Below are 27,368 nucleotides of genomic sequence, written 5' to 3' on the forward strand. Positions count from 1 at the left end.
TCTTTCGTATGCCAAATAAATAATCATTTCGGCATTTAAGAAAATTTTTTTCTATGTACAATTATAACATTGTCATTCACAAAAAATATCTTTATTTTCTTATACTTTTTTTAATAGTGAGCTTTAAGAAAACATACAAATAATGCAACACATAGTGGTTGAAGTATTGTGGGAACTTTGCAAACAAACACTTTATCAACGTTGTGTATGCACTTTTGGGATCCAAGAAATTAAAATGATAAGTATACCAGTAAGGTTCCCTCCAAATGTCATGAGTTTGTGCTCCCAGAATAAGAATAATAACAAAATCGCAACAAAAACAAAACTTGGAAAGAGTCATGGTTGAAAGGCCAAGAAAGAAGAAACATTTTTCGTTACCTAAAACCAAAATCAACCCCACTCCTTATCCATCGTCATACTCTTCCCCAAACTCAATTGGAAGAACTTAAACAAGTCATCATAAACCTTGAACACTTTGTTGAGAAGGGAATCAAAATTAATCCTGAAATATATTCTTTTTTGTTAGAAATCTATTATTGTTTACAAGTCATTCGTCTTGATATCAGACTCTATCGCCTTATCTCAATATCCCTGTTGTTTAGAATTTTGGCATCTCTTCCAAACTTCTTAGGTCGTATGCATCCTGTGGGTATGTGGACAATGCCCATGAACTATTTGATCAAATGTCTAATAGGGACACATTTGCATTTTTCTAGAATTAACTTATATAAAGGTATGCCCAAATAGGCCTTTATGATAACATCATTGCACTTTACTTCCAACTGGTAGAAGAAGGTGTTGAACCTGACTTTTTCTCCTTTCCGAGAGTTATCAAAATTTGTGCTGGAAATGGGCTTGTTCCATTGGGAAAGAATTGCATTGCCATTGGATTCATGATGGATTTTTTTTCTAATGGGTTTGGGCTTAATGCACTTGTTGACATAGTGGATAAAATGGACTCTGAGTCTGTAGGTTCAACTCTTTTGGAGAGCTTTATTCTATGCTTGCTTTATGCATGAAGATGCAATTAGAGGGGATATTATTGCAAACTAACTCTTTGATTTAGAGTCACACAATGAGCGTAACTTTGTACTTAAGGGGATTTATGGAAATTTAGGCAAATTATAAGACATGGAGAGAGTTAGAATGATGATGGTTGACATAGATTAGATTATTAGCCAATTATATATATTAGTTGTATGATTTTTTTAGTCATTAGAAGTGTTTGATGCTTGATTCCTTCATTTTTTATTTTGTACCACAAAATGTGATTACAATAAACATTCCTTGGTGTATACAACATGAACGCTTAATGTGCATGATCAAATTTTAACTTGTCTTTGTCTTCGTCCCCAACGTCATATGCCAGAAAACTCATTAGTTTTAAGTTGTGCAACTTCTCACCACATGTAATTACTGGGTTGAGTACCTTGGTGGCTAGAAAAAGCGATTAAATAAATGTGTTCTTCCCTTCATAGAAGTTGATTATGTCACACCTTTCTCGATTGTATTGTTTGGACTTAATGATTTCCAACACCACAAAGGAAATTCTTTGGCATTTTATGTTTTGAAGCATGTAATTGAGTAAAAGACATGCTTAAATGTAACAATGTACCAAAGTATGTTTATCAACAAACACTCCATCCAATAGATTGGTCCTTATAGCAACTTGCACATGTAATAACCAAGGAGAAGTAAAATAGTGATATTTGTTGACTATGACATTAAGATACATGCATACTACTAAAATCGATATTTAATCAGGCTCTTGACCAAAATTCTTAGGGTGTAAATGGAAACCCTAAAAATATGGAAAATTCATTTTGCAGTCAATTAATTTTGTCAATAAAAATTAAAAGCCGAAGTTTAAATTGGTACCTATTTCATCAATTTGAAGTATTTCATGCTACCTTAAACTATTCTATACGCCAAATAAGTAATCCTATCAGCATTTAGGCAACTTATTTGTTTTTTCTATGTATAGCTATAACGCCATCATTCACAAATAGTCTCTTTCCTTTCTTATGTTTTGATTTGAAGCCAAATACCTGTTGCCCCTTTTTTAAAAATGTGGATGAAGAAAGCATTCAAACAGTGCAACACATAATGATTAAAGTATTGTGGGGACTACATTATGTCAACGTTGTGTGTGCACTTTCATGATCGAGGAAATTAGAATGATAAGTATACTAGTAACTCTTTCGTATGCCAAATAAATAATCATTTCGGCATTTAAGAAATTTTTTTTCTATGTACAATTATAACATTGTCATTCACAAAAAATATCTTTATTTTCTTATACTTTTTTAAATAGTGAGCTTTAAGAAAGCATACAAATAATGCAACACATAGTGGTTGGATTATTGTGGGGACTTTGCAAACAAACACTTTATCAACGTTGTGTATGCACTTTTGTGATCCAAGAAATTAAAATGATAAGTATACTAGTAAGGTTCCCTCCAAATGTCATGAGTTTGTGCTCCCAGAAGAAGAATAAGAACAAAATCGCAACAAAAACAAAACTTGGAAAGAGTCACGCTTGGAAGGCCAAGAAAGAAGAAACGTTTTTCGTTACCTAAAACCCAAATCAACCCCACTCCTTATCCATCGTCGTACTCTTCCCCAAACCCAATTGGAAGAACTTAAACAAGACATCACAAACCTTGAAGACTTCGTTGAGAAGGGAATCAGGATTAATCTTGAAATATATTCCTTTTTGTTAGAAATTTGTTATTGTTTACAAGTCATTCGTCTTGATATCAAACTCTACCGTGTTATCCCAATGTCCTTGCTGTGTAGAATTTTGGCATCTCTTCCAAACTTCTTAGGTCGTATGTATCTTGTAGGTCTTACAAAATCTACCCTTTTTAAGCTTGAAACATGTCTAATCCTCCCTTTTTTATCTAAGTTTGTGAATAAGTCTAGCTTAAGCTTTATATTTAAGTTTCGTCATTAATTCCTCAAATTCGTAGGTGATTTGCAAGTTATTGGAGAAGTATTGTATTTACCAAGAACGGGAGCAAGGAAAAGATACAAAAGCAGGATCTGATGGAGCAGGGAAGGAAGTTCATGCCTAAGCGCCTAAGAAGAAGGAGGCAGAATGCCATTTTCTGCGCAAGCCTCGCGCCCGGGCGCGACCAAGAGGGCGCCCAGGCACGACCATCTGCGCGAGCTCCACGCCTGGGCGCGACCAAGAGGGCGCCCGGGCGCGACTTTTTGCGCGAGCTCCGCGCCTGGGCGCGAGAAAGAGGGCGCCCGGGCGCGACCTTCTCCGAGAGCTTCGCGCTTGGGCACGACTGAGGAGGGGCGCTGGGCGCGACCTCTGCTGACCTGGAACCCTAGATCTATTTAAAGCATTCTGTAACTGAGGGTGCTATCTTCTGGACGGCTGAAGCTTGGAACACCATTTTCGGACCTAAGGGAGCTGGTTTTGGGCAGTGGAAACTCTCCATCCTTCCTCCTTGGATCCCCATTCTTCCATTTTTCTCCATTGTAAGCTCAAGTTCTCCATGACTATGGAGAACTAATTTCATTTTGTTGGGGAATGGTGTAGTTACGAAACTTTCATGTAAATGCACTTGAGTTTAATGAATTTAAGCTTCTTTCATTTGATTGTGAGTGTTTAATTTCCTTCTCTTAAAGCTTGTTGTGACTTGATCAACCATAGCATGATTCTAAGATTTGCTAGATATTGGAAAGTATTGTGTGGATCTTGAACTGGAATTAACACCTAAAGGAGATTGTATCTAGGAATGGAGCTTGATTCTTTAGTTGTCTTAAACCTCTAATTGTAATGCAGATGAACTTTCTAGGTTACCAAGGAATTGGGACTGCAAAAGTGAGTCTAGGCTTTTTCTACCAAGGAATTGGGTCTGAGTATAATAGGAAGGTTGACAAACGCAATCATTTGATGAAGTAGTAATGTGCATTTGCATGATAGTGTAGTAATTACAATCATTCTCCAACATATCTTCCATATTGTTTCATTATCCCTCAACCACTTTCAATCTTTAAGCCTCTAAGACGTTCATTTTATCGTATATATATGAATTGGAATTTTATTACACTTGAATCATATTAAAGATGTTATTCTTAGTCTAAGTTAGTTAACTTATTATACAGTTTTAAAGTATTACACGAGTCTCTTGGGAAACGATATCCGGTCTTACCGGTTTTATTACTTAGAACGATTTGGTACACTTGCCAGAAAGTTAACAAGTTTTTGGCGCCGCTGCCGGGGACTCGGTGTTAGTACTTTACCGTTGTGTAATTCTTAACTAACTTAGGTTTTATTCTTATATTCTTTATACTGTGAATAAATTTGTTTTTATTGATCTTAAAGTTAATCTTGTGCTCTAGTGTTGTTGTTTTTAGTGAATGCAGAGAAAAATTCGTACTAGAAGCACACCATCACTTGAACCTCTTCTATTGGATCCTGAAGTTGAAAAGACAGCAAGAAGAAACAATAGCTGAAGAAGGAGAGAAAACAGAACTTCAAGAGACATTTCTCCCACACCTGTAATCTATGAGCAAGCAAACTCTTCCACAGCTAATCAGGAAATGGGGGATATGGGTGACGATATGAATGGCAATGGTGATAGACAAGCAAGGCGCACCTTGGAAGATTACTCTACTTTCGCAGGACCGCTCCACTTTAATAGTATTGCTCGACCTCGGGTAAATGCTGTGAACATGGAAATGAAGCCTGCTCTCATCCATCTGGTGCAGAGTAATCAGTTTAATGGCCTATCACACGAGAATCCTTATAATCATTTGGCAACTTTCTTGGAAATTTGCAACACTGTAAAGATTCATCAAGTGCCAGATGAAGCGATAAGGCTCAGCTTATTTCCATTCTCCTTGGGAGGTAATGCGAATATGTGGCTGAATTCTTTCCCTGAAAATAGCTTTACTACTTGGGAAGATGTTGTGGCAAAATTCCTCAACAAATTCTTTCCACAGTCCAAGGTTAACAAAGGGAAACAAGAGATTTCATCTTTTCAGCAGGATGTCAATGAGACTCTGAGTCAAGCCTGGGACAGATTCAAAGGGCTACTGAGAAAGACACCCACTCATGGGTTTGATGAGCCTACTGTTCTCAACATGTTTTTGGGAGGATTGAGATCCCAAACCAAATTGATGTTAGATGCCTCAGCTGGAGGAAATATCCGTTGGAAGACACTAGAAGAAGCCCATGAGCTAATAGAAAACATGGCTGCAAATGACAGTGAATTGCAGAATGAAAGGGCTCAGCAAAAAGGCGTTTTTCAACTACAATCTCAGGACGCTCTATTAGCCCAAAACAAGATAATGACCCAACAGCTTGAAGCGCTCATGAACAAACTCTCTCAATTGCCAAAAGAACTCCAGAATGTTTCACAAGCCCAACATCAAGGGTGTGAATTGTGTGGTGGAGAACATGCTAATGGTCATTGTGCTATGCAGGTCAATACCCAAGAAGACGTGAACTATATGGGTAATCAAAATCGTAACAATCACTATACTCAAGGATGGAGACCGCACCCAAGCATGGGCCAAGGACAAGCTGGACCCTCAAACAGACCACCACAACAACAATACCAACCACACCCCTCTTTATCAGACAGGACCTCTAAATTGGAGGACACTCTTCAACAATTCATGCAAGTATCCATCTCTAACCATAAAAGCACGGAAGCATCCATAAGGAATTTGGAGATACAAGTTGGCCAACTGGCCAAGAAGCTAGAAGAAAAACCTGATAAAAGTTTTGGAGCTAATACTGAAACCAACCCAAAGGAGGAGTGCAAGGCAATCACTACAAGAAGTGGTAAGTTGTTAGTGAGTGGAGAGAAAAAGAACTCAGAAGAGAGTGATGAAAGAAAAGATGAAAATGAGACAAATAGTGAGAATAGAAAAGAAGAAGAGAATGAGAGAAAAGAAAATGAGAATAGTGTTAGTAGAGAGAAAGAAAAAGAAGAAGAGGATGAGAGAAGAAAAAGAAAAGAAAAAGAAGTTGAGAGACCTCTTCCCTATCCACAAATATACTCAAGAAAGGATAAAGAAAAGCAGTTTGGACGGTTCATGGATATCTTCAAGCAACTGGAGATAAAAATACCATTCTCAGAAGCACTACAACAAATGCCGGCATATGCAAAATTCATGAAAGAACTCCTCACTAAAAAGAGGAAATACATTGAGGAAGAGACCATTGAAGTCCAAGGTAACTGCAGTGCCATTATCCAGAAGCTCTTCCCTCCTAAATTCAAGGATCCTGGTAGCTTCACCATTCCCTGCACTATAGGTAAGCTAGCTATTGGAAAAGCATTGATCGATTTGGGTGCAAGCATCAACTTGATGCCTCTCTCTTTATTTGAGAAAATTGGAGAGCTTGAACTCAAACCTACTCGGATGAGCCTACAATTGGCAGACAGATCCATCAAGTATCCACTTGGTGTAGTGAAGGATGTTCTTGTACGAGTAGATAAATTTGTGTTTCCAGTGGATTTCGTTATCATGGAAATGGAGGCGGATATGGAAGTACCACTTATCCTTGGAAGGCCATTCATGAAGACAGCAAGAGTACTCATTGATGTTGATGATGGTAAACTGAAAGTGAGGGTGGAAGATGAAGAGGTGAATTTCAATGTTTTTGAAGCAATGTCTCACCCCACTGATGAGGGAGCTTGTTTTCAAGTTGATGTGCTTGACGAAGCCTGCATAACGGTAGAAAGGGAGATACATGTGTCGTCCCCACTGATAAAAACCCTCATAAATGCACGTGAATCTCTCAATGAAGAAGAAGAGAGAATGATTGAAGAACGTTTAACAGATTTGGACGTGCTGAAGGAGATCCCATCTCATGAGGTGCAGATTGAAGATATTAAGACTGATGTCATGGTGGAAGAAAAGAAGCTTGAACTAAAAATTTTACCCTCTCATTTAAAGTATGTTTTTCTAGATGAGGGTAACAACAGGCCTGTGATCATCAGCAGCTCCTTATCATCTGATGAAGAGAAGAAGTTGATTAAAGTGTTGAAAAGAAACAAAGGAGCTGTAGGATGGTCTATCTCTGATTTAAAGGGGATAAGTCCAACCTATTGCATGCACCGCATTTTTATGGAAGATGATTTTAAACCAGCAACTCAACCTCAGAGAAGGCTAAATCCAGTCATGAAAGAGGAGGTGAGGAAAGAGGTTCTCAAGCTTCTTGAGGCAGGGATCATTTATCCTATCTCTGATAGCACATGGGTAAGTCTTGTGCAAGTGGTCCCGAAGAAGGGTGGCATGACAGTTATATGTAATGAGAAAAATGAGCTTATACCTACACGAACTGTCACTGGTTGGAGAATGTGCATTGACTACCGGAAGTTAAATAAGGCCACAAGAAAAGACCATTTTCCACTCCCCTTTATGGATCAAATGCTGGAGAGATTAGCAGGGCAAGCTTTCTATTGCTTTTTGGACGGTTATTCTGGCTATAATCAAATAGTTGTCGATCCAAAAGATCAAGAAAAGACCGCATTCACGTGCCCCTTCGGTATATTCGCTTATAGAAAGATGCCTTTTGGGCTTTGCAACGCCCCTGCCACCTTTCAAAGATGCATGCAAGCTATATTCTCCGATCTTGTGGAGAAATGTATAGAAGTCTTCATGGACGACTTCTCGGTGTTTGGAAGCTCATTTGACCTATGTCTGGCCAATTTGGAAACAGTTTTGAAGAGATGCATCCAAACCAACCTCATTCTTAACTGGGAGAAATGTCACTTCATGGTGACGGAAGGGATTGTTTTGGGGCATAAAATTTCTTCCAAAGGAATTGAAGTGGACATAGCTAAAGTGGAAGTCATTGAAAAGCTTCCACCACCAACTAATGTGAAAGGAATTCGAAGCTTTCTTGGGCATGCTGGCTTTTATAGAAGATTCATTCAGGATTTTTCCAAGATTGCTAAGCCTTTAAGCAGTCTCCTTGTAAAAGATACACCATTTGAACTGAATGAGGAATGCTTGAAGGCATTTGAAGCATTGAAAGCCAAGCTAATTTCCGCTCCGGTGATCATATCCCCTGATTGGAACAAAGATTTTGAATTAATGTGTGATGCTAGCGACTATGCTATTGGTGCAGTGCTTGGACAGAGACGAGAGAAAGTGTTCCACACAATCTACTATGCAAGCAAAGTCTTGAATGGAGCACAACTAAATTATGCAACCACAGAAAAGGAGTTTCTTGCCATAGTGTATGCATTAGAGAAATTTAGGCCCTATCTCATTGGGTCTAAGGTGATTATATACACTGATCATGTTGCCATCAAGTACTTGCTCACCAAACCTGATTCCAAACCGCGCTTGATCAGATGGGTGCTCTTGCTACAAGAGTTTGACGTGCATATTCATGACAAGAAAGGCAGTGAAAATGTAATTGCTGATCATTTGTCCCGGGTCATCAATGATGAAGTTACAAGTAAAGAAGAAGAGATCCGGGAATCCTTTTCTGATGAAACTCTCTTGCACATCCAACAGAGGCCATGGTTTGCTGACATGGCAAATTTCAAAGCAGCATGAGTTATCCCACAAGACTTATCTTGGAGTCAGAAAAAGAAGTTCTTTTCTGATGCAAAACAATTCGTCTGGGATGACCCTTTCCTTTTCAAGATTGGGGCTGACAACTTATTGAGGCGTTGTGTAACCAGTGAAGAAGCAGCAGGAATCCTGTGGCACTGCCATAATTCACCTTATGGAGGGCACTTCAACGGAGAAAGAACAGCTGCAAAAGTCCTTCAGTCAGGATTTTATTGGCCCACGTTATTTAAAGATGCCCACGATCATGCCAAAGGCTGTGATAGATGTCAGAGAACAGGGAGCATATCAAGAAGACATGAAATGCCTTTACAAGCAATTTTGGAGGTTGAAGTCTTTGACTGCTGGGGCATAGACTTTGTTGGCCCACTTCCACCATCTTTCAATAATGAATATATCTTGGTGGCTGTTGACTATGTAAGTAAGTGGGTGGAAGCATCAGCTTGTCAGAAAAATGATGCTAAAACAGTCATTAAATTCTTGAAAAGAAATATTTTCTCAAGGTTTGGGGTGCCAAGAATTCTTATTAGTGATGGAGGATCCCATTTTTGCAACTCCCAGCTAGAAAAGATACTAACTCATTATGAAGTTAATCACAAAGTAGCATCCCCATACCATCCTCAGACCAACGGCCAGGCCGAGGTTTCAAATAGGGAAATTAAGAGGATCCTTGAAAAAACAGTTTCATCGTCAAGAAAAGACTGGGCAATGAAGTTAGATGATGCCTTATGGGCATACAGAACAACATTGAAGACACCGGTGGGAATGACTCCATTTCAGTTAGTCTATGGAAAAGCATGCCATTTACCAGTGGAACTGGAACACAAGGCTTATTGGGCCATCAAATTTCTAAATTTTGATCCTACCTTGTCTACAGAAAAAAGGAAGTTGCAATTACAAGAGTTGGACGAACTGAGACTAAATGCCTACAAAAACTCCAAGAAGTACAAGGAAAAGGTCAAGATGTATCATGACAAGAAACTTCTAAAAAGAGACTTTCAACCTGGCCAACAAGTTTTACTCTTCAATTCAAGATTCAAAATTCTTCAAGGCAAGTTGAAATCAAAGTGGTCTGAACCTTTCATCATAAAGGAGGTAAAGCCCCATGGAGCCATTGAGTTGGTTAATCCTGCAGCAGATGATCCAAACAGAAGTTGGGTGGTAAATGGACAGAGGCTGAAACATTACCTGGGCGGTGAGATTCAGCGTCTCACCACAATCATTCATCTCTCAGATCCTTGAGCATCAGTGTGTCAAGCTAATGACGTTAAACAAGCGCTTACTGGGAGGCAACCCAGCTTTCTAACCTTCCTTTTGTGTTATTTTGTTATTTGAAGTGATTTACTCTTCTTATTTGAGTGGTAGAATTTGGTTGTGTGAAAGCATGTTAGTGTGTTTTATAGCCTGAAATGTTTATTGTGTGATTCTGTTATCTATGGATTTGAATTAGCTTGTTTTGGAGAATGTTGAAAATTTGTGAAATTGAACACCTTCAATTTGATTCTTCAAGTGAATTTCCCTTATTGGAGATTTAAGCAAACGTATTTGATAAAAACAAGGTGTTCTGGGGTGCTTTGAGAGCTAGAGAATGCAAAAATCAGAAAATGGTACTGTGAGTTGAGTCATTCTGCAGTCTGCTGAAATTCTGCAGAATTCACGCCCAAGCCCCCCTGACCAGGCGCGAGATGCAGCAGCGTGCTGGTCGCGCCCGGGCGCCCTCCACACGAGGGGCGCCCGGCGCGACTTGCGCAGGCCCAACCCAACTGCCTCTTAAGTGCACAGTGGTCTGATCTTCCTCATTTTCTAACCCTAACTTCCAGCCTTCTCTCCCCCTTTCTCTCGTGCCTATCCTCTCACAGCCCCCAAAACCACCATACACCTCCATCTCAGCCACATTCACAACCACCATCACACTCACCTTTGTGAACTCTCTCTCACTAACAAACCCTTTCAACTCCACTCAAGCCAGCCACTTAACCCTACCAATTAAACCTCACTCTCACTTACTCTCTTCACAAATTCGTTTTCTTTGGGCAGTCACAGTCAAGCTCTCAACTCTCTCAAGATCCCCAATTTCCAAATTCAAATTCAATTTTCCAAATGAGGTAGGTTTTGCTTTCGTTTGCTTGTTTTGAAAATCTTTTGCTTTCAAGTGTTGATTGTTGTGTGAATTAGAGTAGGTTTGTTCAATTAAATTGTTTGAATGCGTGATTGATCATGGAAAAGTGGAACCAAACCACTGCATTAGACTTCTGCATTCTGCAGAAGTCGCGCCCAGGCGCCCCTTGCAGGTGCGCGCCCGGGCGCGACTGGTTCGGCCAACAATTGGCCTGGGTTCAGTTTTTCTTATGTTTTTCAATTCTAGTCTTTTTATTTCATTGTGATTGTTTATGATTGAGTGTCCTATTGTTTGTGTATGACTTTGAACCATGAATGTACACTCTTTTGCACAAACGTTCAATATCACTTTGATTTTTATGTGTCTCCTCCTCACAATCACAATGCTTGCATGTTTGTGCAGAAATGGCCTCTGTTTCAAGATCAAAAAGAATCAAAACCATAGCAACAAAGAGGCAGAAGCAAAAGAAGCACTCAAAACCTCAAACTTTCCTCTCCCAAAGACATAGGACAAATTTTGAGGAGTCTCAAAACAGAAGGCTCCTTATGGAAAGAGTTGTTGAACAACTACCTCGGGAGGAACCACAATTTGCCCAAGAGGTGTGGCGTCGGCACTGGAGCAATCTTATTTCCTTCCCTGCCCCGGCTAATATTGCTGTAGTCCGGGAATTCTATGCCAATGCTCGTAGCTTTTCAGACGAACCAGCGCCATTCACCAGTTATGTGCGTGGGAGGCCCGTGGCTTTTGATGCAAACACAATCAACTCTTTCTTCAACACTCAGTGGCCAGGGGGCAATTCACCATGTCATTATTCAGATGCAAACCGGACTAATTTTGCAGGGATAGACTATCAGGAGGTTGAGAGGACTTTGTGCCTCCCAAGAGGCCACTTTCATAGAAACAGACAGGGACAACCATTGCACATCAAGCGTTCCTTTCTCACACCTCTCTCCAAATATTGGGTGGCATTCATACATGCAAACATATCTCCATGCTCCCATATGTCTGACCTCAATGTGAGTAGAGCACTTCTCCTTTTCTTCATACTGCAGGGCCAACCAATCAATGTGGGTCAGATTATTGCACATGAGATCAATGACTGTGCCCATACTGCACTGAGCAACACTCCACTAGGGCACCCATCTCTGATCACTCACCTATGTGAGCTTTGTAACACCCAAATATTTTAAAGGGTATTACTGATAGTTGAGACTAAATTAATTCGATATCTCATAGAAACAATCAAACTTTATTTCAATTACTCCAAAGTACAATACCAAACTTACAAACTTTAAACAATATAGTATTCACCGTTGACATTTCAACTTTTAAATTTTACACAACATAATCTTCCCAATACAAATTTATTCTTTTTACAAAAATCCATGAAAGGTTTTCCCCGCATCTCTCTCATCTCTAAGCTTTTTCAACCACATCTGCAACATTATCTAATCACATATAACATGAGTTATATGATCATAGCATAAACAAATAAGGGTAAGCCAACCATATCAAATCAATCATTAAACTTGTAATAAGCATAGTTTAATCATTTATTTCTACAATTACTCAAATATTATTACCCCGATGTCATTAATTCATCATTATCAAAATCATCTTCCTCAATTTCATAAACCTTACAATTTATACTATGCTTACTCACGAAGCCTTATGGTCAGACCGCTCTCTGCCTGCTTCCTTAAGCCTCACCTGTATACTATGTCTTACTCTCTGAAGCCTTATGGTCAGACCACTCTCTGCCTGCTTCTATAAAACTTATGAACCACATATTTATGTCAAAGCCTTATGGTCAGACCACTTGCTGCCTGCTTTCATTAATCTCAGGTGTTACTTTGTTCATACCAAGCTCTCATGGTATAACCGAACATACTACTTCCCGTAGGAAACATCATTTCATAAGCAATAATTTCTTATATCCACTCCAACATTTCATCACATCAACATTTCATACTCTATTATCCACTCCAACATTTCATCAAATCAACAATTCATAACCTCTTCTCCACATAACTCAATCATGTTCATTCTCTAATCATAATTTGACAATAACCTATTTTGGTGTCAATAAATTAAACATATCGCCAGCTATCATACTTCATATTATAAACTCATTTTTGACCATAACGAGTATAACTCAACATATTTTCACCAATTAAAGATTCATAGATCAGCCAAAACATTTCATCATATCTTAGTCACTACGTATTAAAGTCTGAACTCAATGTAACGATAAATAAAATATATATGAAGTGTTTTTACCATGATAACTTTGTGCATCTCCAATTAACTTATTTTATTTTAATTTCATCCTATTAGAGATCTTTCTTTACCCCAATTGGTCACCGGAGAGGACCCAGATGTCTGAACGCATCAAACTCACCTTCGACGCCAACACATATGACTAGTCACAACTGACTGGACCAGGCCAGGGCTGCTCTATGATCAGGGATGTGCCAACTCAGGTTTTTAAGGTTCCTCTATCCTACCAACAAAGGGAGGCTTTCAATAATTAACAATTTATTTATTTAAATTATCTACCTTGTTTGCTTATGCTCTAAATCTAAAATGCCTAATTTTAATATTTTTACTTCCTCTTACAACAACCTCAAATAGTATCACTACATCTATTTAATACTCATATACAAGTTATTACAGAATCCTTACTCCAGACCTTCCAACAAGATCAATTTCAGTCAAGAAACTCATTCATGATAGAATTCATACAAGATAATTATAAACAATTACCCATAATAAGATATTACTATAAATGGTCATAGAAGAATACAATATTTGACAATCATAAGAATAATCTTAATATAAAAATTCATGGGAAACAAGAAGTTGAATCTGGCAGAGCCGGTTAGACAACTTCTACTCCATCCCAAAATACAATATAATTAAATAACAAGAACAATACATGTCTGGGGAAATAAGAAGTTGAATCTGGCAGAGCCGGTTAGACAACTTCTAATCCTTCCAAAAATGCAATAAAATAAATAAGTAAAGCAATAAATAGTTTGGGGAAACAAGAAGTTGAATCTGGCAGAGCCGGTTAGACAACTTCTAATCCTTCCAAAAGTGCAATAAAATAAATAACTGAAGCAATAGAAAGTTTGGGGAAACAAGAAATTGAATCTGGCAGAGCCGGTTAGACAATTTCTAATCCTTCCAAAATACAATAAAATTAAATAAGGAAAACAATAGAATGTTTGGGGAAACAAGAAATTGAATCTGGCAGAGCCGGTTAGACAATTTCTAATCCTTCCAAAATACAAAAAAATAAACAACTAATAACATACAAGTGGCATAACATAATCAACATTACATTTTACAACTATCACACTTGGATATCAACACAAAGCATACTCTCATTTAAAATTTAAGATCATACAGAAACAAAATACTCCATATTCAAGATATAAAATCAACAAAGGCAACATATACAAGACTCAAAATAATACCAAACAAAATTTAACTCCCCTTACCTCTATTACAGACTTAATCCCCTCGTCCTCTGAAAACTTCCAGAATATCCCCTTTGCAAAATTTGAAATTCTTCCAACTCTCTTCTCTCAAAAATTTTCTAAGTTCTTTGGTGTAAATTTTCAGCCTCCCCCCCTTGGCTATTTATAGCAAAAAAATTTACTATTCATTTTTACTATTCATTTTAACTATTCATTTTTTTATTCATTTTACTATTACAAAAATAATTTTTTATTTGCAATTGGCTAAATTCTGATCTCAAAGCTACGTGGAACACTTATCCTTTCCAAAAATATTTTTATTTTTTATTTTTATTTTTTATTTTTTTTTTTACTATTCACTTTTTACTATTCACCTTTTACTATTCACAATTTACTATTCACTTTTTTTTTATCTAGTATTTAACTTACAAATATTTTTCAAGGATCTTACAATCTCCCCAACAACAATTATTTTCGTCCTCGAAAATTTATTTATTTAAACAAAGACTATCTAACAAAAGATTACTTACAAAAGAGATATGGATATTCCTTTATCATAAATTCTTCCAATTCCCAAGTCATTTCTTGTGTGTCTTCATTCCAAAGTACTTTTACTGTGCGAATATCTTTCCCTCTTAGCTTTTTCATTTGAACATCTAGTATACGCACTGGTCCAACTTCCATTGTTAAATTTTCCTTGACCTGAATTTCATCAACTTCTAACACATGCTTTGGATCTGGAATATACTTCCTCAGTTGGGATACATGAAAAACGTTATGCAAATTTGCCAATTCAGGTGGTAATGCTACCTCATAAGCCACTGGCCCAATCTTTTTGAGAATCTGATACGGTCCGAGAAATTTTGGTGTCAGTTTCCTCATCTTGATAGCTCTCCCGACTCCTGTAGTTGGTGTTACTCGTAAGAATACATGATCTCCTTCTTCAAATTCTAACGGTCTTCTTCTTTTGTCGGCATATGACTTTTGTCTACTTTGAGTTGCTTTCATCCGATCTTGGATTAATTTTATTTTTTCTGTGGTTCGCTGTAATAGCTCGGGTCCCACTGTTAGTGCTTCCCCATCTTGAAACCAACACAACGGGGTTCTACATCTTCTTCCATATAAAGCTTCATATGGTGGCATACCAATACTGGAATGATAACTTTTGTTGTAAGTAAATTCTACTAATGGTAGTATCTCATTCCAACTTCCAAGATGATCTAATACACAAGTTCTTAGCAAATCCTCCAAAGACTGAATAGTCCTTTCTGTTTGACCATCAGTCTGAGGGTGATAAGCCGAACTCATCCTCAACTGCGTTCCCAGAGCCTTCTGTAGCGTCTGCCAAAACCTTGAAGTAAACCTTGGATCTTTGTCTGACACAATGCTTGTAGGTATTCCATGCAACCTCACTACTTCCCTGATGTATAACTCCGTCAGCTTTTCTAGAGACATACGTTGATTAATGGGCAAAAAGTGAGCGCTCTTGGTTAGTCTATCAACGATAACCCAGATAGAATCGTGACCTTTTGATGATTTTGGTAAATGTGTTACAAAGTCCATCGAGATACTGTCCCACTTCCATTGAGGAATGTCTAACTGTCGTAACATCCCTCCCGGTTTTTGATGCTCCACTTTTGCCTTCTGACACACCAAGCAGGCTGCTACAAACTCGGCCACATCCCTCTTCATTCCATTCCACCAAAATGACTCTTTCAGGTCTTTATACATCTTAGTCATACCTGGATGTATGCTAAGACGACTTTTATGGCCTTCGTCTAAAATTAAATGTTTTAATTCACTCTTTGCAGGTATACACACTCTGTTCTTAAATCGAAGGATGCCATCTTTACTTAGAACGAAGTCCTTAACCTGATCGGTGTCCAACAACCTGATCTTTTGCTGCAACTCTTGATCCATCGACTGCTCAACCTTCACTTGTTCTAAGAAGTCACTAGTGATTACTAAATGACCACACCATATATGATCTGGGGTTAACTGCAACCCCAAGTTCATATCACGTAACTTTTCTAACAGTTCTAATTCCTTCACCATCATTGTTGTTATCTGAGCTTGTCTCCTACTCAATGCATCTGCCACCACATTGGCTTTTCCTGGGTGATATAAAAGCTCGAAATCATAGTCCTTCATATATTCCATCCATCTTCTTTGTCGCATGTTCAGCTCCTTTTGATCGAACAAATACTTTAGATTCTTATGGTCACTAAAAACTTGGAAACTTGCCCCATAGAGGTAATGTCTCCATGTCTTTAATGCAAATACTACTGCTGCAAGTTCTATGTCATGCGTTGGGTAGTTCTTCTCATGCGCCTTTAGCTGCCTAGATGCATAAGCTACAGGTCTCCTTCCTTGCATTAGGACGCACCCCAATCCTTGATACGACGCATCGCAGTACACCTCAAAAGATTTGCTAGAGTCTGGAATGATTAATACTGGTGCTGACGTTAGTCGTTGCTTCATATCCTCAAAACTGGCTTCGCACTTGTCAGTCCACAGAAATGGTTGATCCTTACGAGTTAACTGAGTTAGAGGACCTACAATCTTGGAAAACCCTTCAACAAAACGTCGGTAATAACCGGCTAATCCTACAAAACTTCGTACTTCAGTTACAGTTTTCGGCCGCTCCCACTTTAGCACAGCTTCCACCTTTGCTGGATCCACTGAGATTCCTTGAGCAGAAATCACATGACCCAAAAATTGTACTTTCTCTATCTAGAACTCACACTTTGACAGTTTCCCATACAGTTGATGTTTTCTTAAAATTTCCAACGCCACCCTCAAGTGTTCTGCATGCTTTTCCTTATTCTCTGAATAGATAAGAATATCGTCTATAAATACTACCACGAACTTATCTAAACATGACCGAAATATTCTGTTCATGTAGTCCATAAAAATCGCTGGAGCATTCGTCACGCCAAACGGCATTACCACGTACTCAAAGTGTCCGTAGCGAGATCTGAAAGCCGTCTTTTGCACATCTTCCGTCTTGACCAGAATCTGATGGTACCCAGATCTGAGATCAATTTTTGAAAACACCTCTGCTCCTCTCAACTGATCTAATAGATCATCGATTCTTGGCAAAGGATATTTGTTCTTTATTGTAACCTTGTTCAGCTGTCGATAATCCACGCACAACCTTGAACTTCCATCCTTCTTCTTCACCAGCAATACAGGAGCTCCCCATGGAGACACACTTGGACGGATAAACTTCTTCTCCAGCAGATCTTCGATTTGCTTTTTCAACTCTACTAGTTCGGCAGGAGCCATTCTGTATGGAGCCATAGAAACTGGGCCAGCTCCAGGCATTAGATCTATTGTGAAATCGATCTCTCGACTAGGTGGTAAACCTGGTACTTCTTCTGGAAAAACATCAACATATTCTTCTACCACAGGTATTCCGATGATTTGTTCTTCAGTATTCTCTCTTTTCTCCTGAGCTAACACCACAAAGCAGGTAGCTCCATCTTTGATATCCTTCGCAACGACTCGAGTGGAGCTTAGTTCTAAATCGTTCAAATTTAGAAACTCTATCTTTTGTTTCCCACAGTCAATAAGAACGTGATTGGCAGTCAACCAATCCATTCCCAAAATAATGTCTAGATTTTGAAGGGGTAAGCAGATCAAGTTCACTTTGAACTTGCGTCCTGCAATTTGGATCGGGCATCCGACACAGACTGAACTGGTCGTAACTGGTCCCGATGCTGGTGTAGAAACTACTAATTCACACCCTAGATCAAGCATCGGTAATCCGAGTCTTTCTAAACATGCTAGGGATATAAAGGAGTGTGTGGCTCCAGAGTCAAACAAAACATATACGCATTCTCCTAACAACATACAGGTGTGTAAGATTAATGTACCTGGCTTAGTAGCCTCTTCTGCAGACATTGCGAATACTCTCCCTGTTGCCCGGGGCTTTACTTCAGCAGAATCTTGTTGTTGTGGTTCTCCCACCTTCTTTTTCTTTGGACAAACATTAGCAAAGTGTCCCGGATCATTGCAGATGAAACATCTCTTCCCTTCAACTTTTTCCCCAATAAGTTTAGGGCAGTCACGTCTGAAATGTGCCCCTCCACACTCAAAACACTTCACTGTTCCTCGATATGATAATTGTGGTTTTTCATAAGGTTTTTTGTTGAATTTCATTGAAGATTCTCCCTTGGCAAGTCTGGAAACTCTACTTGGATCAAACTCCAATAATTCTATCATTCTGGCTTTCTCTACCAATGCTGGAAACTCTTGTATTTCCAATGGCATAAGTACCTTCTTCAGTTCATGCCTTAGTCCTCCCTCGAATTTTCGACATCTCCATTCTTCTGTGATATTCTGAGTATAAAACCTCGAGAGATAATTAAATTTTACTACGTACTCTTGTACTGATAACCTCCTTTGTTGTAAGGTCAGGAACTCCGCCTCCCTTGCAAATTTTGCACTGTTTGGAAAATATTTTTCCAAGAACCTTATCTTAAAGTTCTCCCAATTCACAGCCTCACCACGAACCGTCATCAACTGTTGCATACTTTCCCACCAATATTCAGCCTCCCCCACCAAAAGAAATGATGCATAAGTTAATTTTTGTTCTTCTGAGCAAGTTATTACCCGAAAAATCTTCTCGTTCTGCCTTAGCCAAGAGTCAGCCTCATCCGGAGTAGCCTCCCCATTAAATTTAGTTGGATCATGCCTTAAGAAGTCATTCAAGCTAGAATGATTTTGAGGTACCTGATCAACTTGTTGTTGCTGCATCTTTGTCGAGTTTAAATGATTTCTTCAAAAAGATAACAATACAATTTAGCATATGATATCAATTTCCTTCAATAGTCGTTTTCATCATAACAATTAATAGTTTTACTAAGAATAATAATTTCACTCCCCATAGTCCCAAAATACTTTCGAAAACCATTGCTCTGATACCATAATGTAACACCCAAATATTTTAAAGGGTATTACTGATAGTTGAGACTAAATTAATTCGATATCTCATAGAAACAATCAAACTTTATTTCAATTACTCCAAAGTACAATACCAAACTTACAAACTTTAAACAATATAGTATTCACCGTTGACATTTCAACTTTTAAATTTTACACAACATAATCTTCCCAATACAAATTTATTCTTTTTACAAAAATCCATGAAAGGTTTTCCCCGCATCTCTCTCATCTCTAAGCTTTTTCAACCACATCTGCAACATTATCTAATCACATATAACATGAGTTATATGATCATAGCATAAACAAATAAGGGTAAGCCAACCATATCAAATCAATCATTAAACTTGTAATAAGCATAGTTTAATCATTTATTTCTACAATTACTCAAATATTATTACCCCGATGTCATTAATTCATCATTATCAAAATCATCTTCCTCAATTTCATAAACCTTACAATTTATACTATGCTTACTCACGAAGCCTTATGGTCAGACCGCTCTCTGCCTGCTTCCTTAAGCCTCACCTGTATACTATGTCTTACTCTCTGAAGCCTTATGGTCAGACCGCTCTCTACCTGCTTCTATAAAACTTATGAACCACATATTTATGTCAAAGCCTTATGGTCAGACCACTTGCTGCCTGCTTTCATTAATCTCAGGTGTTACTTTGTTCATACCAAGCTCTCATGGTATAACCGAACATACTACTTCCCGTAGGAAACATCATTTCATAAGCAATAATTTCTTATATCCACTCCAACATTTCATCACATCAACATTTCATACTCTATTATCCACTCCAACATTTCATCAAATCAACAATTCATAACCTCTTCTCCACATAACTCAATCATGTTCATTCTCTAATCATAATTTGACAATAACCTATTTTGGTGTCAATAAATTAAACATATCGCCAGCTATCATACTTCATATTATAAACTCATTTTTGACCATAACGAGTATAACTCAACATATTTTCACCAATTAAAGATTCATAGATCAGCCAAAACATTTCATCATATCTTAGTCACTACGTATTAAAGTCTGAACTCAATGTAACGATAAATAAAATATATATGAAGTGTTTTTACCATGATAACTTTGTGCATCTCCAATTAACTTATTTTATTTTAATTTCATCCTATTAGAGATCTTTCTTTACCCCAATTGGTCACCGGAGAGGACCCAGATGTCTGAACGCATCAAACTCACCTTCGACGCCAACACATATGACTAGTCACAACTGACTGGACCAGGCCAGGGCTGCTCTATGATCAGGGATGTGCCAACTCAGGTTTTTAAGGTTCCTCTATCCTACCAACAAAGGGAGGCTTTCAATAATTAACAATTTATTTATTTAAATTATCTACCTTGTTTGCTTATGCTCTAAATCTAAAATGCCTAATTTTAATATTTTTACTTCCTCTTACAACAACCTCAAATAGTATCACTACATCTATTTAATACTCATATACAAGTTATTACAGAATCCTTACTCCAGACCTTCCAACAAGATCAATTTCAGTCAAGAAACTCATTCATGATAGAATTCATACAAGATAATTATAAACAATTACCCATAATAAGATATTACTATAAATGGTCATAGAAGAATACAATATTTGACAATCATAAGAATAATCTTAATATAAAAATTCATGGGAAACAAGAAGTTGAATCTGGCAGAGCCGGTTAGACAACTTCTACTCCATCCCAAAATACAATATAATTAAATAACAAGAACAATACATGTCTGGGGAAATAAGAAGTTGAATCTGGCAGAGCCGGTTAGACAACTTCTAATCCTTCCAAAAATGCAATAAAATAAATAAGTAAAGCAATAAATAGTTTGGGGAAACAAGAAGTTGAATCTGGCAGAGCCGGTTAGACAACTTCTAATCCTTCCAAAAGTGCAATAAAATAAATAACTGAAGCAATAGAAAGTTTGGGGAAACAAGAAATTGAATCTGGCAGAGCCGGTTAGACAATTTCTAATCCTTCCAAAATACAATAAAATTAAATAAGGAAAACAATAGAATGTTTGGGGAAACAAGAAATTGAATCTGGCAGAGCCGGTTAGACAATTTCTAATCCTTCCAAAATACAAAAAAATAAACAACTAATAACATACAAGTGGCATAACATAATCAACATTACATTTTACAACTATCACACTTGGATATCAACACAAAGCATACTCTCATTTAAAATTTAAGATCATACAGAAACAAAATACTCCATATTCAAGATATAAAATCAACAAAAGCAACATATACAAGACTCAAAATAATACCAAACAAAATTTAACTCCCCTTACCTCTATTACAGACTTAATCCCCTCGTCCTCTGAAAACTTCCAGAATATCCCCTTTGCAAAATTTGAAATTCTTCCAACTCTCTTCTCTCAAAAATTTTCTAAGTTCTTTGGTGTAAATTTTCAGCCTCCCCCCCTTGGCTATTTATAGCAAAAAAATTTACTATTCATTTTTTACTATTCATTTTAACTATTCATTTTTTTATTCATTTTACTATTACAAAAATAATTTTTTATTTGCAATTGGCTAAATTCTGATCTCAAAGCTACGTGGAACACTTATCCTTTCCAAAAATATTTTTATTTTTTATTTTTATTTTTTATTTTTTTTTTTACTATTCACTTTTTACTATTCACTTTTTACTATTCACAATTTACTATTCACTTTTTTTTTTTTATCTAGTATTTAACTTACAAATATTTTTCAAGGATCTTACAAGCTTGCTGGGGTTGAGACTTCAATGCCACCATTTGAGAAACCGAGGAAAACAATTGATCGGTCCTACTACTTGCAATACTGCTTAATTGATGAGGACGGTCAAAACATTCCTGCACCCCAGCCACCAAGACCGCATAGGAGAAATCGCCCAGACCCACCTGCAGAACCTGAAGAAGTCGGCCCACAAAACCCCTTCAATATGGCTGAGCTCAATGCTAAGCTTGCAGCAATCCACAGGATGGGCCTTGCACACGCAGACATGATGCGTCATGTATTCGCCTCCTCTCACCCAGGTTTCATGACTTCAGAGGAGTATGTTGCCAGAGTAGCTTGGCCTGGGGACCAGACCTCTACTGATGGGGGAGCTGGAACATCTGGAGCTCAAGCAATGGAAGAGGATCAATCTGAATCTGAAGAGGAAGAAGAAGACGAGGAGGAGCAATCTGAAGAGGAAGAAGAAGATGAGGAAGAGTGATTCTTGAGGAGACAGATGAGACAACAAGGGGGCAACATTCATCTCTTTCATAAACAATTATTTCTTTCATGCCTTAATTTCCTTAGTTAATTTAATTTCAGCACTCGTACTTTTAGAACTTTTGGTTAAATTTTGAACTTGGTTGAATGAACATGTTGATGAAAATGTTTTGAACTTGACTTGATTAGAAATCGCTTATGTTTGCTCTTACTCAGCGAGACTTTGAGAAATTAGGATCGAGTTGTGTAGTTTTGTACTGTGGTTACGCTCGACTGAATGAATTTCATGCGCTGTTCTTCTTGTGATTAATATGCATGACATTGTGTTTGAAAACAAATATGGAACCCTGAGTAACCTAGTGAGATTTTGTGCTCCAGAATTATTGTTGAATGATTTCACTTTAGAAGCACAATTGAGTTTTGCCTGATTTTCCCTGAAGTGGATCATTTACTTGTTCAATACACATGATCAAGGTTGTCTTGTTCTCCCTTTGTTGTCTTAAGTTTTTGAACCCAAAGCCTATTGTAACCTTATGTAGCCCATCCATGAACCTTAAAAAGCAATCTGAAAAATTTGTAATCCCTCTACCTTGAGCTAAGATGAGCATTCAAGTGGGGTACAGGAAAATGGTTCAAGTTTGGGGTATTTGAGGTGACAAGAGAAAAATGACAACAAGAGTCAAAAAGAAAAATGAAAAGAAAAAGGAAAAAGAACAAAAATAAAAATACTACAAAAAGGGAAAAAGAAGTAAGATTTGGTTACAAAGAAGGGGAAGTACACGAGACTTCGTTATCTTGTGCTAAAGTGAATGCTCTCTTAGTATTAGTTTTGCCTAGAAAAACCAAAGCTCCTTCTTAGCCCAACCCATGTTAAGCCTTGATTGTTCTTGTACTTCAAAGTTATAGGTAGGTGTGTTCATTGTAAGGGAAATGAAAGGCAAAGTTCAATTGTCTGATATTGTGAAGATTGATTGAGAGACACACATCCCCATACACCTGTGAAAGTGAGAGAAACAGTTTCTTTTCAGAGGAAGGGTTCCATGTTAGTTAAGAAAATACTTTTGCCATGTGTGTTGGTCCCTCATAGAACATAGTTGATGTTTAATTTTGTAATTTTGTGAGTACCATCAGTAAAAGCTTCACCTCTTGTGACAAAAATCAAGTCAACATGATGAGCAAGCATGATTGAATTTTACTCTTCTTGAGTGATGAAGCATTAAATTTGAGTTGTTTGTTCAAACTAGTTCATTTGTTTGTTTTTCTGCTTGAGGACAAGCAAGATTTCAAGTTTGGGGTTGTGATAACGGTAATTTTTACCATTATCTTTGAACCAATTCTTATACAAAATCTACCCTTTTTAAGCTTGAAACATGTCTAATCCTCCCTTTTTTATCTAATTTTGTGAATAAGTCTAGCTTAAGCTTTATATTTAAGTTTCGTCATTAATTCCTCAAATTCGTAGGTGATTTGCAAGTTATTGGAGAAGTATTGTATTTACCAAGAACGGGAGCAAGGAAAAGATACAAAAGCAGGATCTGATGGAGCAGGGAAGGAAGTTCACGCCTAAGCGCCTAAGAAGAAGGAGGCAGAATGCCATTTTCTGCGCAAGCCTCGCGCCCGGGCGCGACCATCTGCGCGAGCTCCACGCCTGGGCGCGACCAAGAGGGCGCCCGGGCGCGACTTTTTGCGCGAGCTCCGCGCCTGGGCGCGAGACAGAGGGCGCCCGGGCGCGACTGAGGAGGGGCGCTGGGCGCGACCTCTGCTGACCTGGAACCCTAGATCTATTTAAAGCATTCTGTAACTGAGGGTGCTATCTTCTGGACGGCTGAAGCTTGGAACACCATTTTCGGACCTAAGGGAGCTGGTTTTGGGCAGTGGAAACTCTCCATCCTTCCTCCTTGGATCCCCATTCTTCCATTTTTCTCCATTGTAAGCTCAAGTTCTCCATGACTATGGAGAACTAATTTCATTTTGTTGGGGAATGGTGTAGTTACGAAACTTTCATGTAAATGCACTTGAGTTTAATGAATTTAAGCTTCTTTCATTTGATTGTGAGTGTTTAATTTCCTTCTCTTAAAGCTTGTTGTGACTTGATCAACCATAGCATGATTCTAAGATTTGCTAGATATTGGAAAGTATTGTGTGGATCTTGAATTGGAATTAACACCTAAAGGAGATTGTATCTAGGAATGGAGCTTGATTCTTTAGTTGTCTTAAACCTCTAATTGTAATGCAGATGAACTTTCTAGGTTACCAAGGAATTGGGACTGCAAAAGTGAGTCTAGGCTTTTTCTACCAAGGAATTGGGTCTGAGTATAATAGGAAGGTTGACAAACGCAATCATTTGATGAAGTAGTAATGTGCATTTGCATGATAGTGTAGTAATTACAATCATTCTCCAACATATCTTCCATATTTTTTCATTATCCCTCAACCACTTTCAATCTTTAAGCCTCTAAGACGTTCATTTTATCGTATATATATATGAATTGGAATTTTATTACACTTGAATCATATTAAAGATGTTATTCTTAGTCTAAGTTAGTTAACTTATTATACAGTTTTAAAGTATTACACGAGTCTCTTGGGAAACGATATCCGGTCTTACAGGTTTTATTACTTAGAACGATTTGGTACACTTGCCAGAAAGTTAACAAGTTTTTGGCATAGTGGATAAAATGGACTCTAAGGTTGTAGGTTCAACTCTTTGGGAGAGTTTTATTGTATGGTTGCTTTATGCATGAAGATGAAATTAAAGGGGATATTGTTTTGGAGTCAGACAATGAGCATAACTTTGTACATAAGGGGATTTATGGAAATTCAAGAAAATTATAATATATGGAGTTAGAATGATGATGGTTGATAGAGATTACATTATCAGCCAATTGTATATCTTAATCGCATGATTTTTTTAGTAACCAGAAGTGTTTTATGCTTGATTCCTTCAATTTTTATTTTGTACCATAAATGTGATTACAACAGACATTCCTTGGTTTATACAACATGAGCGCGTAATGTGCTTGATCAAATTTTAACTTGTCTTTGTCTTGTCCCCAATGTCATAAGCCAGAAAACTCATTACTTTTAATTTATGCAACTTCACACCACATGTAATTACTAGGTTGAGTACCTTGGTGGCTAGAAAAAGCGATTAAATAAATGTGTTCTTCCTTTCGTAGAAGTTGATTTTGTCATACCTTTCTCGATTGTATTGTTTGGACTTAATGATTTCCAACACCACAAAAAGGAAATTCTTTGGCATTTTATGTTTTAAAGCAAGGAATTGAGTAAAAGACATACTTAAATGTAACAATGTATCAAAGCATGTTTATCAACAAATACTTCATCCAATAGATTGGTCCTTATAACAACTTGCACATGCAACAACCAAGGAGAAGTAAAACAATAATATTTGTTAACTATGACATTAAGATACATGCATACTACTGAAATCGATATTTAATTAGGCTTTGCACCAACATTCTTAGGGTGTAAATGGAAACCCTAAATTTATGGAAAATTCGTTTTGCAGTCAATTAATTTTGTCAATAAATAATAAAAGCAAAAGTTTAAATTGGTACCTATGTCGTCAATTTGAAGTATTCCATGCTACCCAAACTGTTCCATACGCCAAATATGTAATCCTACCAGCATTTAGGCAACTTATTTTTTTTTTCTATGTATAGGTATAACGCCATCATTCACAAATAGTCTCTTTCCTTTCTTATGTTTTGATTTGAAGCCAAATACCTGTTGCCCCTTTTTTAAAAATGTGGATCAAGAAAGCATTCAAACAGTGCAACACATAATGATTAGAGTATTCTGGGGACTACATTATGTCAACATTGTGTGTGCACTTTCATGATCGAGGAAATTAGAATGATAAGTATACTAGTAAGGTTCCTTCCAAATGTTATAAGCTTATGCTCCCAGAAAAAGAATCAAAACAAAATCGACAACGAAAACAAAACTTGGAAAGAGAGATGATTGGAAGGCCAAGAAAGAAAAAATGTTTTTCATTACCCAAAACCTAAATCAACCTCACTCGTCCATCGTCGTATTCCTCCCAAACCCAATGGGAAGCACTTGAAAAAGTTACAATAAACCTTGAACACTCTGTTGAGAAGGACATCATAATCAACCTTGAAATATATGCCTTTAATTATAAATCTATTATTGCTTGCAAGCCATTCATCTCGAGATTAAACTCCATCGCCTTCTCCAAACATCCCAATTGCATAGAAATTTTGGCATCTCTTCCAATCTTCTTAGGTTGTATGCGATGTATGGGTATGTGGGCGATGCTTTTGAGCTGTTTGATCAAATGTCTAATAGGGACACACGTCTACATTTCCTAGAATTCATTCATCTAAAGGTATGCCCGAATGGGCCTTTATGACGATGTCATTTCAGTTTACTTCTAAACATTAGAAGAGGTTGTTGAACCAAACTTTTTCACCTTCCTGAGATTTCTTAAAGTTTATGCTGGAATTAGGTCTATTTGACTACGGAAATAAGTGCATCCTCATTTGGTTTGTGTTGGATTTTCTACTAATGGGTTTGTTCTTAAAACACTTGTTAGACATGTATTTGAAGTATAGTGACATTCTAAAGGTGCAAAAGAACTTTGACAAAAATGCCTCATAAAGACCCCATTTGTGGAATTCCATGCTCACAACTTATTTTCATCATTACCTTTAGATTGAGGAAATGACAATTTTCGCCAAACCCAATTAGAAGAACTTGAGCAAATCATCACAAACCTTGAAGACTCTATTGAGAAGGGAATCAAAATTAATCCTAAAATATATCCCTTCTTATTAGAAATTTGTTATTGCTTACAAGTCATTCGTTCTGATATCAGACTCTACTATCTTATCCCAACGTCCTTGTTGCATAGAAATGTTGACATCTTTCCAAACTTCTTAGGTTGTATGCGGCCTGTGGGTATGCGGACGATGCCCATAAGCTGTTTGATCAAATGTCTAACAAGGACGTGTCTCCATTTCCTTGGAGTTCGCTCATCT

General features: G+C 37.5%; 1 pseudogene; it reads left to right on the plus strand.

The window, feature by feature from the left end:
• Positions 1-235: 235 nt before the first annotated feature.
• LOC108346822 (pentatricopeptide repeat-containing protein At4g25270, chloroplastic-like) lies at positions 236-27,078 on the plus strand (annotated as a pseudogene).
• The last annotated feature ends 290 nt before the right edge of the window (positions 27,079-27,368 follow it).

This window comes from Vigna angularis, chromosome 9 (assembly GCF_016808095.1).
Source record: "Vigna angularis cultivar LongXiaoDou No.4 chromosome 9, ASM1680809v1, whole genome shotgun sequence".
Taxonomy (NCBI): Eukaryota; Viridiplantae; Streptophyta; class Magnoliopsida; order Fabales; family Fabaceae; genus Vigna; species Vigna angularis.